Here is a 5,000-nt window from a genome sequence, read left to right on the forward strand (position 1 = left end):
ACATAACTGCTGTGACATACTGAAGCTGCCTCAGACATTCACTTACAATGATCACTACCAACGAACCTCGGCCCCCCCCCCCCCCAACACACTCTCTTACCACGTTGTGTACTGTAATCCAACCCATTTCGCACCTTAACCTAACCCATTTTGCACCTTAACTTAACCAAATTCGTAACGCAATTTGTACCGCAATGTAACGCAATGTGTACCGCAATGTAACGCAATGTGTACCGCAATGTAACGCAATGTGTACCGCAATGTACCGCAATGTGTACCGCAATGTACCGCAATGTGTACCGCAATGTGTAACGCAATGTGTAACGCAATGTGTACCGCAATGTGTACCGCAATGTGTAACGCAATGTGTACCGCAATGTGTAACGCAATGTGTACCGCAATGTGTAACGCAATGTGTACCGCAATGTAACGCAATCTGTACCGCAATGTAACGCAATTTGTACCGCAATGTAACGCAATTTGTACCGCAATGTAACGCAATTTGTACCGCAATGTAACGCAATTTGTACCGCAATGTAACGCAATTTGTACCGCAATGTAACGCAATTTGTACCGCAATGTAACGCAATTTGTACCGCAATGTAACGCAATTTGTACCGCAATGTAACGCAATTTGTACCGCAATGTAACGCAATTTCTACCTTAACCTAACCCACGTTGTGCCTTAACCTAACCCACGTTGTGCCTTAACCTAACCCACGTTGTGCCTTAACCTAACCCACGTTGTGCCTTAACCTAACCCACGTTGTGCCTTAACCTAACCCACGTTGTGCCTTAACCTAACCCACGTTGTGCCTTAACCTAACCCACGTTGTGCCTTAACCTAACCCACGTTGTGCCTTAACCTAACCCACGTTGTGCCTTAACCTAACCCACGTTGTGCCTTAACCTAACCCACGTTGTGCCTTAACCTAACCCACGTTGTGCCTTAACCTAACCCACGTTGTGCCTTAACCTAACCCACGTTGTGCCTTAACCTAACCCACGTTGTGCCTTAACCTAACCCAAGTTGTGCCTTAACCTAACCCAAGTTGTGCCTTAACCTAACCCAAGTTGTGCCTTAACCTAACCCAAGTTGTGCCTTAACCTAACCCAAGTTGTGCCTTAACCTAACCCAAGTTGTGCCTTAACCTAACCCAAGTTGTGCCTTAACCTAACCCAAGTTGTGCCTTAACCTAACCCAAGTTGTGCCTTAACCTAACCCACGTTGTGCCTTAACCTAACCCAAGTTGTGCCTTAACCTAACCCACGTTGTGCCTTAACCTAACCCACGTTGTGCCTTAACCTAACCCACGTTGTGCCTTAACCTAACCCACGTTGTGCCTTAACCTAACCCACGTTGTGCCTTAACCTAACCCACGTTGTGCCTTAACCTAACCCACGTTGTGCCTTAACCTAACCCACGTTGTGCCTTAACCTAACCCACGTTGTGCCTTAACCTAACCCACGTTGTGCCTTAACCTAACCCACGTTGTGCCTTAACCTAACCCACGTTGTGCCTTAACCTAACCCACGTTGTGCCTTAACCTAACCCACGTTGTGCCTTAACCTAACCCACGTTGTGCCTTAACCTAACCCACGTTGTGCCTTAACCTAACCCACGTTGTGCCTTAACCTAACCCACGTTGTGCCTTAACCTAACCCAAGTTGTGCCTTAACCTAACCCAAGTTGTGCCTTAACCTAACCCAAGTTGTGCCTTAACCTAACCCAAGTTGTGCCTTAACCTAACCCAAGTTGTGCCTTAACCTAACCCAAGTTGTGCCTTAACCTAACCCAAGTTGTGCCTTAACCTAACCCAAGTTGTGCCTTAACCTAACCCAAGTTGTGCCTTAACCTAACCCACGTTGTGCCTTAACCTAACCCACGTTGTGCCTTAACCTAACCCACGTTGTGCCTTAACCTAACCCACGTTGTGCCTTAACCTAACCCACGTTGTGCCTTAACCTAACCCACGTTGTGCCTTAACCTAACCCACGTTGTGCCTTAACCTAACCCACGTTGTGCCTTAACCTAACCCACGTTGTGCCTTAACCTAACCCACGTTGTGCCTTAACCTAACCCACGTTGTGCCTTAACCTAACCCACGTTGTGCCTTAACCTAACCCACGTTGTGCCTTAACCTAACCCACGTTGTGCCTTAACCTAACCCACGTTGTGCCTTAACCTAACCCACGTTGTGCCTTAACCTAACCCAAGTTGTGCCTTAACCTGCTCTGTAATTGGCATATGACACGTTACATTAATCCAGTGTTGTCTAACCACAACCCTCTGAATATAGTTCGCTACTCGCACCGCCCACCCTCTTGTGTATCGTTTCATGTTCAACACTTCGCAAGTGTTGCTTACTTTTTACATGCTCCCGCTGTACACTGTAATGTGGACGACTGCAGGATGTACATCGCCCCCACCCTCCCCCCTGCCTTCGCACGCTGGTCGTTCAGGTGCTTGCGTGTTCAATGCCCTTCGCAGCTGTTCACTGGCATTCGCATGTCGAAGCGCTCAGTCTACGTCGTGGTACGGCCTGTGTCCACTGTCCGCTGATGTCGTAAGCTTAACCCTCACATTGTACTGCACATAGGTCCGTATGTACTGCATGATACGCTGTGGCACATGTGTGACCGTACAACGACTGCGCCCAACAACAGCGAACCATACGGTCCAAATGTTGTGCACTCAGCCACGTGCCGTCTCCCCATAACAGCTACATTGCAGTGTGGTACGCCATAGAGACGTGTGGGATTAACGGACGCCCTGGATGGCGATCAGCATGAGCCGTCTGTTGATGTAGTGGCGCGTGTATTCAAACGTAGTCGTCTCTTCTCACACAGTGTGATAGCATGGTGCACCGCGTTCCACATCTGCGACATGGTACAGATGCTGGTTGACAGTCGGTCTCGTAATGGACATCGCATACGTAGGGGGCCACCTCCCACGTGTTCTCTAGTCGTGCACATTTTGTTGCGTGTATGTGGGCAGACGTAGTGTGTCGTGACACCTAACAGACAGGTATGCAATAATCGTTGCATTTGCAAACTGGGATGGACGTCTACGTTTGCTGGTGACGTTACGCAAATGAACAACTGGTAAACCCATTGTGGTGCGGTTGTTGTTGCTGGAGGTAAATCAGTAAGGGCAAATCTGTGTGTGAAGCGATACGCGGCGGTGGCTGGGTGGGACCGTCCCCGGCCGGTGAGGGGGGGCCGCCCGGCGTGCTGGCCGCGCGGTGCGTGGGCGCACGCGCTACAGCCGGCTGGTGGGGGCGCCCAGTGGCAGGCGCGCCGGCCGACGGACGCGGCAGGCGGCGCAGCTGCGCGCCGGGGCACCCTGCGCGCGGCGCCGGGCGGCCAAAGTGGGTCCTCGCGGGCCCGGTGCGAAGCGCGGTGGACATCTGCAGTGTGCTGGTCCGACTGAGGACTGTGTGCGTTGAGGATGCGCCGCCGCCCGGCACTCGGCGCCGCGACGCCGTCTGCTGCTCGGTCGCCCCAGCGGTTCTCGCTGGTGGTTTGTATCGCAGTTGTGCAGACGTGTTGGCACGTGCGCTGTGCTGGGAGAGTTCGCTTCGGCACCCACGTGGGGCCTTTGCCCTTCTGTGGCGCTGGCGTTGGAGCTGCCGGTCACCGTAGGTGGCGCGTGTTGTCTCCCGCCGGCAATGCCACGACAGCACGCTCCCGGGCCTCTGTCGGCAGCGGCAAGCTCAGTTGGGAGCACGGGTGGTCGCACCTAAAGCGTCTACTCGCCTAACTCCGGGCGATTGCGCCTCTCTCGAACCCGACCAAGTACTTAGGACGGCGCTGCGCGCCGCCGGGACCTGAGAGGGTTTCGAGGTGTATTGTGCAGGGGAGCTCAGCCTCCTCCTGTTTGCAGAATAATTGAGCGGACGCTTGCGTGTTCGCGCGGGCCCCTGGGACACACTCCCGGGCGGCCGGCTGCTCAGCTCTAGTTGACGCAGCTCCCTGGTTGATCCTGCCAGTAGTCATATGCTTGTCTCAAAGATTAAGCCATGCATGTCTCAGTACAAGCCGCATTAAGGTGAAACCGCGAATGGCTCATTAAATCAGTTATGGTTCCTTAGATCGTACCCACGTTACTTGGATAACTGTGGTAATTCTAGAGCTAATACATGCAAACAGAGTCCCGACCAGAGATGGAAGGGACGCTTTTATTAGATCAAAACCAATCGGTCGGCTCGTCCGGTCCGTTTGCCTTGGTGACTCTGAATAACTTTGGGCTGATCGCACGGTCCTCGTACCGGCGACGCATCTTTCAAATGTCTGCCTTATCAACTGTCGATGGTAGGTTCTGCGCCTACCATGGTTGTAACGGGTAACGGGGAATCAGGGTTCGATTCCGGAGAGGGAGCCTGAGAAACGGCTACCACATCCAAGGAAGGCAGCAGGCGCGCAAATTACCCACTCCCGGCACGGGGAGGTAGTGACGAAAAATAACGATACGGGACTCATCCGAGGCCCCGTAATCGGAATGAGTACACTTTAAATCCTTTAACGAGTATCTATTGGAGGGCAAGTCTGGTGCCAGCAGCCGCGGTAATTCCAGCTCCAATAGCGTATATTAAAGTTGTTGCGGTTAAAAAGCTCGTAGTTGGATTTGTGTCCCACGCTGTTGGTTCACCGCCCGTCGGTGTTTAACTGGCATGTATCGTGGGACGTCCTGCCGGTGGGGCGAGCCGAAGGCGTGCGACCGCCTCGTGCGTGTTCGTGCGTCCCGAGGCGGACCCCGTTGAAATCCTACCAAGGTGCTCTTTATTGAGTGTCTGGGTGGGCCGGCACGTTTACTTTGAACAAATTAGAGTGCTTAAAGCAGGCAAGCCCGCCTGAATACTGTGTGCATGGAATAATGGAATAGGACCTCGGTTCTATTTTGTTGGTTTTCGGAACCCGAGGTAATGATTAATAGGGACAGGCGGGGGCATTCGTATTGCGACGTTAGAGGTGAAATTCTTGGATCGTCGCAAGACGAA

At 52.7% G+C, this 5,000-nt stretch overlaps 1 non-coding gene across 1 annotated transcript in view; it reads left to right on the plus strand.

Moving 5' to 3' along the window:
- The first annotated feature begins 3,972 nt into the window (after positions 1-3,972).
- LOC126113249 (small subunit ribosomal RNA) overlaps positions 3,973-5,000 on the plus strand; it is a 1,909-nt gene continuing 881 nt past the window's right edge. The window contains exon 1 of the ribosomal RNA XR_007524775.1: positions 3,973-5,000. This exon is cut by the window's right edge and continues 881 nt beyond it. This is a non-coding gene — a ribosomal RNA (small subunit ribosomal RNA).

Source organism: Schistocerca cancellata, unplaced genomic scaffold (genome assembly GCF_023864275.1).
Source record: "Schistocerca cancellata isolate TAMUIC-IGC-003103 unplaced genomic scaffold, iqSchCanc2.1 HiC_scaffold_243, whole genome shotgun sequence".
Taxonomy (NCBI): domain Eukaryota; kingdom Metazoa; phylum Arthropoda; class Insecta; order Orthoptera; family Acrididae; genus Schistocerca; species Schistocerca cancellata.